The 14600-nt window shown below is 50.2% G+C and overlaps 1 protein-coding gene across 3 annotated transcripts in view; it reads right to left on the reverse strand.

Moving 5' to 3' along the window:
• Foxn1 (forkhead box N1) overlaps positions 1-9071 on the reverse strand; it is a 29018-nt gene extending 19947 nt beyond the window's left edge. For 2 of the 3 annotated variants that reach the window (XM_021177921.1, XM_021177920.1), the window contains exon 1: positions 8888-9001. The gene's annotated coding sequence lies outside the window, so the exon portion shown is untranslated. Of the gene's footprint in view, positions 1-8887 lie in introns of all 3 variants that reach the window. The other variant, XM_021177923.1, reaches the window with a different exon arrangement.
• Positions 9072-14600: the final 5529 nt, after the last annotated feature.

The raw sequence follows: 14600 nt of genomic DNA on the forward strand, positions 1-14600 counted from the left end.
TCCTCATTCAGGCCCAGGCTTCAAAGCTAATCTCTCCTTAACCACTATACCACACAGCCCCGCCTCAGCAAGGTGGAAATTTCCCTGGGAGGGTCTGTCCTTGGAGCCCCTACTGACAGCTGAGTCACAGAGGCCAGTCACACACTTCTGCCTGGCCAAGGACACTCAGAAGCAGTTCTGCACACACACACACACACACACACACACACACACACACACACACACACACACACTCCCCCCCCCCCCCCCCCCCCCCCCCCCCCGCCCCACACCTGTCGGCGCCCTCCTGCCCGTTCTTTATGAGCAGGCGGAGCCGGCTCAGTTCCACCTTAATGGTTTCTGTTGCCGGCTGTGGCAGCTTGTTTTACGAGGGGTGGGGCTGTGCCCAGTGTTCGCCTGCAGCCCCACCCGAGGCTCCACCTGCCTGGCTGCTGGGAGGGGTTCCCTGGAGCAGGTCCCTAATTACCCTTGTTGGGGGTGGCAGCGAAAGACCTGGGGACTATGCCTGAGGCTTACACCCCTCAGGATTCTGGGAGTCTAGGGGTGTCAAGAAGATGGGGTTTCTAACAGGTTTCTTCTTACCAATCTGGGGTCCTGAAGGCAGCCCTCTAGACTCTCTGGCTCTGGATGCTGCCTGGGTTTGTAAAGAATGATGGATGAAAAGTAGCCAGAGGCAGGTGTGATGGCTTAACAGGACAAGGTACCCATCTTCAACCCTGACAACCTGAGTTTGATTCCTAGGACCCACATGGTGGCCAGAGAGGACCAACTACAGCATTTTCTCCCCTGGCCTCCACACTCTTGCTGTGGCATGCATGCACATGTGTACACACACACACACACACACACACACACACACACGTAAGAAAAGCAGTCATATCCCTCTTACAACGTCCTGTGAGCCATTCACACCTGCAGTCAGGTCGTTCCAATCTCCGTCGGATCTTTTATAAAGATACCTGTCATTCCCCCAGCCTCTTCAAGCAGTCTGCTCAGAAAGCATCCTTCCAGAAAAAAAAAAAAAAAAAAAAAAAAAAAAAAAAACCACTTGAGCTACCTTCTCTGCCCGGGGTGACCTGGAAATTTTCCTAGATATTTGTTCTTAATTCTTATAATCTCGTCCACTTGCCTCATGTGCCAATGACCACTCCCCACTAGCTAAGGGAAATAGGCTCATTCTGTCTCCAAGGAAGGTCCCAGCTTTGCTGAGAATGTCTGATGCTGGCAGCCTCCTCTTTTCTCACAAACATCTGCCTAGCATGCCTCTCTTTCCATAGTCTTTACCACCTCTGGGCAGCACACCCCAGCCCCTCCCCCTCTTCTTCCACCCCGTCCTGACCCCCAACGCAGCCATGTCTAAACACTTACAGTGGGCTCTGGGTCGTGGACACCATCCCGGCTTTGGGGAGTCATGCAGCTTTCAGCTTCAGGGGAGCCTCCATCCAGGTATAAATACGCCCACATGCCAGGACCGGCCCCCTGCCCCAGGGCAGGGGTGGGACTGCCTCCCCAGGCCAAGCAGGTAAGTCACATGCCCCATAAATGCCACAGGACCACAGGCCCTTCCCAGTAGCCCTGACCTCTCTAGACAGGTAGATGGATAGATGGTTGGATGGAAGATGGATGGATGAAGAGATAGATGGGTGACTTTGAACAGATAGATGGGCCATGGATAGACAGGTGGATGGACGGATGTCTTTGACATACCTATGGGTGCCTGTCTTGTAAATGGTCAGAAAGAGATTTTAAAGAAACAAGAAATGCTGGTCCTCAAAGCTACCATCTACTCCTAGGATTGTTTTAGGTCTTCCCCTCCCTCTTCCTTACCATGGCCACCTAATTTAAGAGATTGGTCCTTCTGGACTCTCCCTCCTTAGAGACCTCTTTCTAGAGACCTCTCATGTCTACTCCACTGCCCTCACCCACAGTAACGTTTGAATTTCTTCTTGGGAGCCATTTATGACCTGCCTTTTCCTCCCTTCTGCCTACCTGCCTCTGCTGGTCCCCCTGCTACCCTGAGATCTTGTGTCTAGGAGCAAGGTGGCTTCCCCTTTAAGGTTAGTAGGCATTCTCATATTCACGAACATGACACCTTTGGATAGCCAGAGAGGGAAAAGCCCCCAGCTCCACCTTTCCAGGGGAATTTTGAAGCCCTGAGCAGTGGGGACAGACTGACAAAGAATTTGGAGACAGAACTATTTCCTAGTTGGGTTGACAGTGTGTAATCTTAGTACTCAGGAGGTGGAGAGAGGAGAATCACAAATGTAAGGTCAGCCTGGGCTGCATTTGTGAGACCCCATCTCTCTCTCTCTCTCTCTCTCTCTCTCTCTCTCTCTCTCTCTCTCTCTCTCTCTCTCTCTCTCTCTCTCTCTCTCTCTCTCTCTCTCTCACACACACACACACACACACACACACACACACACACACACACACTCAAGGAAAACAGGAAAAAGGACAGGCAGTGGTTGGTGGCCTTTAATCCCAGTACTCAGGAGGATCCCTGAGTTTGAGGCCAGCCTGGTCTACAGAGTGAGTTCCAGTACAGCCAGGGCTACACAGAGAAACCCTGTCTCAGAAAAACAACAGTGACAACCATCATAATCTAAAAGGAAACATTAGGATATCAGTGAAGAGCTGGGGGGTGGGGGCAATGTGTAACCCTCTGGATGCACGGTACAGAGAACAGGGATCTGGGGCCTTAGACACTGGTCTCCAGAGTGGAATTTTCCCTCAAACCCTCAGACTGCTTAGCCATGATCAGAGACAGGAGAAGTAGGTGAGGGAAGGACTGAAGGGCCAGGAGGGTTTATCACCTTCATCCTTCCTGAGGCGAGCCACATCTGCTGAAGAGATGCGAAGGAGGACAGGCTGAGGGGCAGAAGAAGCCGCTGGCTTCTGAGAGCCCATTAGAGGCCAAGAAACCCCACCCCACAATGACATCATTTGGAACTGATCCTCCTCTCACAACCCCTAAAATCAGGTGCCGGGCCAATTGGCTATGCCAGTAGCTGGCAGCTGAGGATTTGCTCTGTAAATCCATCAGGCATGATGGGAACTTCTGTCATCTCCTCCCCTAACCTGGGTTCTCTCCTGAAGGCTTCATCAAGCTCGGAGTCTCCTGCTTCCTACAGAATCTCTCTTTCCCTCTTGGGCACTATGGGAGGACCGTGTCCTGGCTCTGTCATCAGCATGGGCTAGTGACTAGGATGAAGCTTTCTTCCTCCTCTGTGAAATAGTGACTTCATTCTGCCCTTGCACTCATCCCCTGCTGTCCTGTCCCTAGGAGCAGGTGAGAACCATTCTAAGGAGGGAGCCAACATTCTGCCTCCTCCCCCAGGACCCTAGGGAGCCATGGCACTGCATGAGAACCTCCTATGTTCCCTATAGAAGTGTGGGTGTATCAGTCGCCCTTTGCCTGCTCACCTTGATAGGGGCCTCAGGTGGCTGCGGATGCCACTGTCCCTTGGTCAGAGGCTTCTCTCTGTACATATTATTACCAGCACTGCTCATTACCACCAATCTATTATTAGGGGTATTAATTCTGCCACCACTGCTAATAACCCTGATTCAGCACAAGATGGATGCAAGCTGGCGCACTTCCTGCCCTACGTCCAAGCAAAGGGCCGGCAGGGCAGCCATTGGCTCCAAGCATGGACCAAGGAGGAGGAAGCACATCGGGAGATGCTCCCATCCAAAGCCTGTCTGTGTGACAGAGAGGAGAACTGAAGCCAACCAAGGAGACAGATGGCTTTGTTTGTTTTTGTGGGGCTAGGACTGAACATGGGTCTTGCCTGTGCCTGGCAAGTGCTTTACCAATGAGCTTTAGACCCAATGAGCTTTTAAAAAAATATTGAAACAAGGTCGCATCACTAAATTGCTTCAGCTGGCTTTGAACATTCAGGCAGGCCTTGAACATCTTATCTGCCTGCCTCAGCCTCCTGAGTAGCTGGGATTAGAGACCTACGCTGCCATGCCAGGCTAGGGATGATTTCCTAGGCAGGTGTGCTGTACACACCGCTCCTTCTCCCGGACGCTGGTCATGGTGAGCTGGCTCTGAGATCCCAGCATGCCTTTGGAGAAGTGAGAGATTTGGAGGGACTTCCTGAGTTGCTCTGCTACTTGGTTCCAGCTTCCTTCCTTGACTCTACATCCTTCTAGCTTTTCTGTCACCCTAAATTTCCTCTCCCAACCCCTCCCATTCTAAGTGTGTTGCATATAGGCATGGAAAGACCCATCAACATTCAGATTCTCTTTCCTTTCTCTTCTCTATCTTTTTCTTTTTTATTATTGGTGGGGTTTTTTGTTTGTTTGTTTTTGTTTTTGTTTTTTTGAGACAGGGTTTCTCTGTGTATTCTTGTTTGTCCTGGAACTCACTCTATCTATAGCTTAGCCTGGCCTTGAACTCACAGAGATCCACCTGCCTCTGCTTCCTGAGTTCTGGGACTAAAGGCGCGCACCACCACTACCTGACTGTTCTTTTTATTTGTTTGTTTGTTTTTCTTATTTTCTTTTACACAGAGTCTCATCATGGATTCCAGGTTGACTTCAAACTCGCTATGTAGCTTGAACTACCCACGGTGGCTTCAGACTCAGCAATCCTCCTGCCTCAGTCTGCTCACTGCTGGGATTACAAGAGACACCTCTCTAAGTTACTTGATCTGTAGGTGCCCAGGGTAGACTCTAGGACCCCTTCTACAGAGGGTCAGGATACAGACTACCATTGACTGAACATTGATGTAGTTCTTCTGGCTCTGTGCAGAGCAAGAGTTGACAAGTGTGATAACTGGTCTTCACCTCACAGTGGTGTGTGTGTGTGTGTGTGTGTGTGTGTGTGTGTGTGTGTTCGTCCTTGTTCACATCCTATGGTGCTGAACCTGATAGGCTGCTACAGCCTGGGACGTGATTGTGGAATTTACAAGTGTAGGTGGGACTTCCATCTGTCTGCAGGCAATCCGGTTCCAGGGCCACGCCCTGTTCTGCTGTCTGTGTGTATACTGACTGTGTGATGGTGCCAAGTAAGCTGACTATGTGTTGGTGCTAGACTGGCTGCAGTTTGTCACAAATAGTGGTTTCAGGATGCAAGAGTGCCGAGGGTCCTTGGAGGGTTTTGGGGGGGCATGTTGGTAGCTGGTTAATCACATTATCATTCTGCAAATTTGGGGTAGAGAGCCAGAGCTGTGCCTCCCAGCAAGCAGGCTCTAGGTAGCATCTCAGAGAAGTCTTGGGGAATAGCCCCCTCCCCTCCCCCACACACCCAGGGAGCCTCCAGAATCTCCCTGAGAGCTCAGGTTCCCTTCCCTGTGACTCACTGCAGGCTCTAGTTCCCTGAGAGAGAGCACGATTCAGCTAATTCTTTCCCCAGTCCCATTAATCTGAGCTGACTAAGCAAGAGCCACAGGCGGGGTAGAGACTGGGGGATACTCATGACAGTGGCAGTCATTCCTAAAGAACCCAGCGGGCTTTGCTTCAGCTGCTGTCCATCTTCCTGCCTTGGCCTAGCCATGTCTGACGGGATCTGTCAGTCATCCCTCCAGCCCTCCCCCCCCCCCTTGCTTGCCAAACTGCTGTAGTATCAGTTACTCGACTTGTATCTGAACTCACCTAGATGGTTTCATTTTTATTTGGGGGCTGAGGCTGGCATCCAGGACCTCAGACGTATAAAGCACAGGATTTCCCACCAAACTATGCTCCAGCCGGACTCCATTGTACTGTCTGCTAACAGCCAGCTTTTTAGGGCCCAATTGGTATCAGGAAGCTGAGAGCTTCTCTAGGGATGATCCCATACAACCCACCTGTCCTTGGGACATGGCTCTGGGCCTCTCAGTTCAGAGACTAAATTAGGGAACACTGCGGGAGGTTCTGGATTCTCTGACTGTGCACAGGGGTGCCCATCCATCCTGTGGAGGTGCTGATGGGCTCATAGGGCTGGGAGGGATGGTGGGAGGAGTGGGGAAGCCAAGTAAGAAATAAGGATAGGAAGTGTGTGTGTGTGTGTGTGTGTGTGTGTGTGTGTGTGTATGAGATGGGATTGTACAGACTTTGGTAAAGTTGAGGATAGGGAGAAAAGGTGGAAAGCAGGCCTGAGCTGGGGCTGCGAGTGAGATAAGGGAGGACCTGGTGTCACAGCTGCACCTGTAATCTCAGGACACAGGAGACCCACACAACAGAAGCTCCAGCTCAGGTCAAATCTGAGATACATACAGAGGGCTGGTAAAGGGAAATGGGTTTGGGGCTGGGGATGCAAAAGGAGGCAGGGACCAAGGCAGGCTGGAAGGGATAGGAGTGCATCTCACTGGAGGGTCACTGGGTGGGTGCTTTGGGGACGAAGTCTCTCAGAGCACAGCAAGTCTTTCCCTTGCACTGAGTATGTTGCCCGACAATACATCACAGATCAGTGCTGGCCTGCCCTCCCCAGGAAATTGCCTTCTGGGGTTACATGGGCTGCATGCAAGAAGTAAATTTAAAATGCTGAACTATATTCCCGAAGTCACCATCTCCCACTGTGGAAGTCTGGCGGGCTGCAACAGGGATGATGGCCTCTGTCCCTATGGTATGAGGAACCAGAAGTGGCCCATAAGGTGAGTGGGGGTATTGCACACCTTTAATTTCAGCACCCAGAAGGCTGAGGGTTCCAGGGTAGCTCGGGCTACATAGGGAGATCATGTCTCAAAAAATAGACAGAGAGGTGGCCCCAATCTTGTCAGAATATGGTGCTGGAGAGAATAATGGGGCAGCAGGCTGAGAAGTCCTCAGGACTTTTATGTGCTGAGGAACAGGCTCAAGCTATGTGTGCAGACTCAGGGCAGGTAGTATGTGTGTGGGGGGTGGTGGTGGTGCGGGTTCTGCTGGTCCGTGAAGACCAGGCTCAACGTAAGCTAGACGAGGAAAGGTTATTAGTCAAGACTCCCTGGCTGGGAGTTGTTGGGTCCAACTGGGATGATGCCCTGCCATTTTCTTAGAGGGCAGAAGGGACTTTCCATGGGGGCCAAATGATGGCATGTGGCAGAAAGCATGCGCCATGAGGGGCTTTTTCTTTTGTCTTTAACTGTCCCAAGGCTCCATTCTCACGAAGAGCAATAAAAGCTGTCAGCTAGAAGTGTGGGATCTGTGTGTGGATAGACACAGATGAAGAGGGCGATGGGCCCTTGTGACCCCCCTCTGCCCCGCAGTCTTTCCATTTTCTTGCTTTTCCATGGCTCACTCACTGGTCCAGAGGATTTCTGGGCTCCCTAAACCCCTGGGAACTAAAGTCCTCTGAGAACTCCCCAGCATTCCCGGGAGAACAGGTTCCTGGCCTGGAGTGAGGTGAGAGGCCTGGGGGTGCAGCGTGCCTCGGCAGGCCTTGCAGCCCGGAGCTGAGCTCGGCATAGGCTGCCCGGGCGGGGCCGGGTGGAGAGCTGGGAGGGCAAGTGCCACCCCCCACGGCATCCTCACCCCAGAGGATCCTCAACCCAGGGCAGCACTTGGACCCTCTGTTCTTCCCCTGGTCCCAGCTCGGCTCTGTCTTAGCCCCTCACAGAGCCACAAGAGAGAAGAGCCAGGCACCGTGGGCCATCCTGCCTCGTCAGCTGGGATGCCATTCTGCTACCAGCATCTTGTCCTGGTCTGTAGGTCAGGATGGGAAGAAAGCTCTTGCCAAAGCCCAGTGGGGATAGGGCTGGAGTTCACTGCCACCCTTTCTACCCTGTGCTCATCCGTCTATGCAGGGGAACTGGGCTTCATCAGTAGAAGAAAGAGAAAGAAGTGGAGAAGCTAGAAGTAGACGCTACAGAAGTTACGATTTCAAAAAAAAGCTATGAAGGAACTCACTGAATCTCTCACTGAATCTCCTACCGAACGGTTTAGAACACAGAGAGGACTACGCTCTGTCTCTGTTGTGGGAGCTATCCGGCACAGGGGTAGGGGACACAGGGGATGAGATGGTGTCCCTAGGGGAGGCATCTTCTCCATCTGGTCCTTTCTTGCTGAGCAGCTGTACCCTGTCACTGCATATACCCAGACATGTCCCCTGTACTTGTAGGTACAGAGCAAAGAGGCAAACACGCCCACTTATAACTCTAGTTCTAACCCAACATGCTTTGGATGCTGAAAGTGGGTTGGGGGACTCTATAGCAAATTCCAGGATTTTGCCTGGTCAGGTATGGGGCAAAGGGTAAGTAGTCTCAGTAGATAAAGGTTTCTGGCAGCTAGATTTCCCAATTCTAAGTTGGGGGGGGGGGTGTCTGTGAACTCTCTGCCTGTCTCAGGTCTGCTGGCCACTCCTCTCTACTGTAGCGATCTTAAAGAAGAGAAACATCTCAAGCGATCAGAGAGGTGTGCCTCCAGCTCGGCATCGGCTCCTAGCCGCAGCACCTGTTGCCGCCTGTCTGCTTCTGCACAAGGTGCACCATTCTCCTTTCTGCATGCCAAGCCTCCCCCATGGAATCTGGGTCGTGCAGACCCCAGACCGGGTATTCCAGAGAGATGGGACAAGTTGCCAGAGCTGGGGGGGTACCCAACTTTCCACCCAGCCAGCCACTCAGTCCTTGGCAGGGAATTTGCCTGTCTGTCTATCTTTAAACTCTAGCTGTCCATCTGGAGTCATAATTGCCTCCTAATGCAAGGTGGGTGCCACCACACAGACCTACCACACAGAGCCACCATGTACAGCAAAATATAGTTCTACATTACAGCAAGAAGGATCAAAGTCAGAAGGCCTGGGCCAGGAAAGAGAGAGGAGTGTGGAGGAGGGGTCCCCTCAGCCTCCAGGTACTCACCCTGATCCTGAGTCTCCCTGGAGAGACAATGAGACTCTGAGAAGCACCCAGTGCCTCCTGGGGCCCATTAAAAAACCAAGCCCCCTCCCCTGTTGGCCTCCACGGCTGACTTGGGCCAGGTCTCCTCTTACCTGCTCAGTGAAGCAGGTCGGCGTGGGGGCCTGGGTCCGGGGGGCCAGGAGCTCCGACCGTCTGTCAGTCCGTCAGCCTGATTGTCCTGGGTCTGGGCTGACATCAGGTGAGGGGAGGCAGCTGCTGGGTGAGCCAATAATTATGATATCAGCTTCCCCTTGCCCCGAGGGGTTGCTGCCAAAAACGGGGAGAAGAGAAAGGTGACTAAGAAGCGAGTTTGCTCCTTGGCTCTTGTTTGACAGGTACAGGCTCCTGTGCCCGCCCTGGCCGCGCCCGGCCCCCCCCCGACCTCCCCTCCTGTGCCAGCCTGGGCCCCCAGTCCCTGCCAGTGGGCATGGCCTGTGGCTTGCGGGGGAAGGGGTGGCTCTGCGGCCCCCACCTGCACCCCAGAACAGAGATGTCAGCCCCCATGGGTGGGGCCCAGGCCTGTTGGGACATGCACCTGTGTGTCAGGAGAGCCCAGCCGCCACATGTGTGTTCACAGAGCTAGTAAGGGGGTTCTGGGAAGCAGCACATGGTTGCAGCACTGAGCCCTCTCAGGTATAGTGTGGACCAGCTGAGACCCCCCCTCCCCAAGGATCCAGTGATTTCTGGGAGATGTCCACAGGGTTGGCTCATCTCATGTCATATTATCTGACCTTATGTGTGGCAGTGTGTAGCTCCGAATCCATGTGACTTCCCTCCCGTGTCTGTGGGCATGCCTGCTTCTCCACAGGTCCTCGCAGGGGTTTGTCTGTTTGCGTCTATGTCTTCTCTAATGTCTGTGCATCTGTGGCTCTTGTCCCTGTACTCAGGCTTGTGTCTCCATGCTACGGTGTCATTGAGTTTCTAGCCATGTGTCTCTGCTCTGGGTCATCCTGCCCCGTGTATGGGTGTGGGTGGAGATGGAGGATGCTTAGTTCTATGGCATCATCCCCTCAGTCACTCTTCATGATCTCCAGAATGGAAATATCTGAGTGGCTGTTGGTCCCCAGCCCCTCAGGGTCCACAGTTGGGGTGCAGTGCGCAGCAGGTCTAGGAAGTGGCTACCGTGAGTCTTACCTGAATAGGCCTGGGGCCTGTCCTTGCTCCTCCACAGACTTTTGGTCCCATTGCTGTTTCATGTCCCCATCCTCTCCCTCCCTCCTTCCCTCCCCCACTCTCCTCCTCTTCTTCCTCCTCCTCCTCCTCTTCCTTCTCTTCCTCCTCCCTCTCCTCCTCTCTGCCTATCTGTACCTCTTCCTGGAGCTAAGGACTGGTATGATAAAACTCCTGTCTAGTGGGGTGCAGGACACAGCCTCCAGCCCAGGGTGCAGCAGACCTCCTTTCCCCATCCATACACAGCATGTCCCTCTAAGGACACAGTAGGGTTATGGCTGGAGGCTGGGTCAGGTCTTACAGAACAAGCATGGAATGGGCTGGAAACACTTGAAGACATCTTGGGCCAGGGAGATGGCTCAGTGGGTGAGGTAGAGGCAGGAAGACCTGAGCTTGGGTCCCCAGCATCCATGTAAGAGCCAGGCCTGGCAGGACACACCCATTACCTGGGGAAGATGGAGGATCCACAGGCTATGGGTTAGCCAAAATGGAAAGTTCTAGGTTCAGTGAGGTGCCCTTCCTCAAAAAGTAAGGTGAAGACTGAATGAGGAAGACCGATAGCATTGACCTTTGGACCTTACATACAAATGCACAGGTGAGTACACCCATGAACAAGAGTGAACACCTCCCCTTCCCTCATAGAGGGGGCGGGGGAACAACATTTGGAGATGTGTTGGTCTTAAGGCAGAATCCGGGCCTGAGAGATGGCTCAGTGATTAAGAGCACCGACTGCTCTTCTAGAGGTCCTGAGTTCAATTCCCAGCAACCACATGGTGGATCACGACCATCTGTAATGAGATCTGATGCCCTCTTCTGGTGTGTCTGAAGAGAACAATGGTGTATTCATATTCATAAAATAAATAAATAAATCTTAAAAAAAAAAAAGACAGAATCCTCCTGCCTCAGCTTCCTGACCTGTGGAGTTACAGCACAGGCTCTACCACATGGGCTCAGTGGACCTATCTGTACACAATGGTTAGCTGTGTGATCCTCTATACTTGGCCTTGGTCTCCGGCTCAGGAAATCATCTACAGCATTGTTGGAAGGGTTAAAAACGCTCATGTTTGTAGTTCCCAGCACAACCCTTGGTGGGAACTGATGGTCAATAAACATTTATCACCCTTCCCTATACGAAGCCGTGGGGTGGGGGTTGGGGACAACGCAGGCATGTGTGCACAGCTTGGCAAAAGGATTTGTTTTCTGAGGTCAGGCCAGAGAATCTGAGTCAATTCACCGTTCTCTAGGACTGATGAGTGTGGCCTTTCTGTAGGGGAAACGTTTTCAGGGAAGTCTATTACCATACAACTAATACTGAGTGGGCTTTCACACACAGCATAGTCTAGACTGCCTTGTATGTTTGGGAATTGTTGCTCTGACTAATGTATCCAAGGCTGATTGTCATTTCTAGACTTACAAGTATTTCTGTATGGATATTTTAGGCACAGAGAACCAGGAACCCTCCCCACCCCACCTCCCACCCCCCAAAAAAGCCAGTAAAGGCCCCTGCAGCCAAGAGCAAATTACTTGCACTCAGTCCCTGGAACCTGCATTGTGAAAGGAGCTACCTAGTCCTGCAGTTGTCTTCTGACCTGTACACACATGTCGTTACATGTATGTACACGGATGTCGTGACATGTATGTACACGAATGTCGTGACATGAGGCTCCTTCCCTCCCCCAAATAAATAACTAAATATAATGAGTTTTTTTTTTAAATGGGGGGGGGGAGCCAGGTGATGGTGGCACGCCCTTTGATCTCAGCACTTGGGAGTCAGAGGCAGGTGGATGTCTGTGAGGCCAGCATGGTACAGAGAGAGGACAGCCAGTCTCAGGGGGGAAATAAGGAAAGGAGGGATATAGGGGAAAGGTATTGTTTGGTTTTGGACCTGGGACAAGAAACTGAGGTGCATATTTTACATATCAAAGCAGGCCTGGCCACCAGATTCTCCCAGCATCCCTCAGTCCCTACCTGGCACACCCACTCCAACCCTGAACTCTCGAGCCCAGCAGCTGGCTGCCCCTCCCCAAGAGGCTCCTCCCTGCATAATCCAGACATTTTGGTTTCCCTGCTCTGTCCCCCTCTCTTCTCTTCTTCTCTCTCTACATGTGCACCCGTTCTCTTTTTCTCTCCTCCCTCCCACCCCTGCCCATGGTGACTTCCCTGCCCTCAGTCCTTGGGGCTAGTGAATTCACCCAAAAGCAATGTGTCAATAAACTTGCATTTAATATAATCTGATCTGTCTTGAATTGGCTCATTTCACCAGTGACAGAGAAATTATTTATCAGGTATAAGTAAAAGAAGGAAGGATATACATTTTGCAAATGATGCAGATGTTTAAGAAATTGAAGAGAGTTAGGTGGTGGTGGCCTTCAACCCCAGTACTCAGGAGGCAGAGGCAGGGAGATCTCTGAGAATTTGAGGCCAGCCGGGTCTACAGAGTGAGTCCCAGGACAGCCGTGGCTACAGAGAGAAACCATGCCTTGAAAAACAAAAATAAAAACAAACAAAACAACAACAACACACAAAAACAAAACAAAACAAAAGAAGGAAAGAGAAAAAGAAATCAAAGAGAATCAAAGGAAAGACTAGAAGAGGTGACGAGTGAATTTCATTGGGTAGCTGAATAGCAGTTAGGTCAGTAAGAGTCAAAATAATTTCCATGTAATTGAAAACAAACTAAGAAACACTGGTCCTGTGGAGTGACACACCTGAAACCCCAGTCTGGGAACTGGAGGATTGGATTCAAAACCAGTCCTGGTGACATAGCCACACCTCGTATTAGGAACTGAGAACAGACACAGAAGACCCACATCTCCACAGTAACGACATTGCAGTACACCAGTGAGTTTACTAAGAATCCACATCAGAAAAACAGTAGGCTTTTACTGACCAACATAAAAATAAGGCCTAGCCGGGTGTGGTGGCACACGCCTTTAATCCCAGCACTCGGGAGGCAGAGGCAGGCGGATTTCTGAGTTCGAGGCCAGCCTGGTCTACAAAGTGAGTTCCAGGNTGGTCTACAAAGTGAGTTCCAGGACAGCCAGGGCTACACAGAGAAACCCTGTCTCGAAAAACCAAAAAAAAAAAAAAAAAAAAAAAAAAAAAAGGCCTATGGATAATACAAAGAGAACGAGAAAACTAAAAACAAGATGTTGCATGGAAGTAGGTTCTTGTTCAAATAATCTCCAAACAGAATGTCCATCAAATTCCAAACCTAACGTCCTTGGCCCTTAGAACTTTACAGGTTGAGCCTGGAGTCCAGGGAAGAGGGGATCTATGCTAATGGCTTAGCGCATTTAAAACTTGCCTGGACAATCTTCAGAACTCACAGAGAGGCCTCACAGGCGAGACCAGGTGAGCTTTGGAGCCAGGCACTCAGGGGCAGCTTCAGTTTGAGGCAAGACTTTGTCTCAAAAGTAAATAAAAACACTCCTGGCCTGATGAGACGGCTTATGGGATAAATGTGCTTGCTTTCTGAGTTCGATCTCCAGAACCCACATATAGTTAGATAGATAAAACTGATCCCATATAGTTGTCTTCTGAGTTCCACATGTGTGTCACGGCACACATCTCCCCGCCCGAGTAGTAAATACATAAATAAAATAAATAAAAATTATAAAAAAAAACCTATCCCCAATAAAAAAAAAACTAAAAGTGATTTTGACATCAAAATAAATAAGTGAATTCATTAATGGAAAAGAGTCCACGATAAAGTCGAATATTTTTGAGGGTTGAACACTGACAGTAAGTTCACAAAGAAGCGGGGCAAACACAAAAAGAATAACAAGTGGATTTGAGATAATAGATGTGGAATAAAGAAGAAAGTGAAATTCTACTTCACGCTCTCTGTTAACAGTGACAGGATGTGGAGGCAGGAATGCCAAGAGCTCACAAATGCATGAGCTGCTGTCTCAAGAACACAGAAACAAAACAAAAACTGATGGAAGGCAGGTGTGTGGCACACACCTGGAATCCTAGCACTCAGGAGGCTGAGGCAGGAGCATTGCCATGAGTTCAAGGCCGGACTGAATTACATAGTGAGTTCCAGGTCAGCCTGGGCTACAGAGTGAGATTCAAAGAAAACTAACAAACAAATTAATTGCATACCTCCCAAACCCATAATAGACAGAAAAGTGGAAAACCACACAAATCAATACAAAATACAGAAAATATTTTATAAAAGTGTGAAGTAGGGAAGATACCTTGAAGCATGACATCAAATCAGGAAGGCATACAGGAATATATTGACAGATTTTACTCAGTAAAAATTCAAAATTTATTTAGAACAAAATATAATATAAACAAGTTAAAATATAAAAGTTGCAGCTAGAAGGAACTGTTGCAACATGTATGGTGAAGGATTAGAATCCATAATATATAAAGAGCTCAGGAAAAAAAATAGACAATAAACATGAATTTACAAACAAAATACCAATGACCAGAGCACAAATGAAAGACTTTCAACTTCATTAAAAATTGAGAGAATGGAAGTTAATTCAACAGTCAGGGACTCTGGGAAGGCTCTGGTGGGATCCCAGGAAATTGGCCAGTGCCACAGCGAGAATCTTTCTTTCTTTCTTTCTTTCTTTCTTTCTTTCTTTCTTTCTTTCTTTCTTTCTTTTTTTTTTTTTTTTT

The sequence above is a fragment of the Mus caroli genome, chromosome 11, assembly GCF_900094665.2.
Source record: "Mus caroli chromosome 11, CAROLI_EIJ_v1.1, whole genome shotgun sequence".
Taxonomy (NCBI): domain Eukaryota; kingdom Metazoa; phylum Chordata; class Mammalia; order Rodentia; family Muridae; genus Mus; species Mus caroli.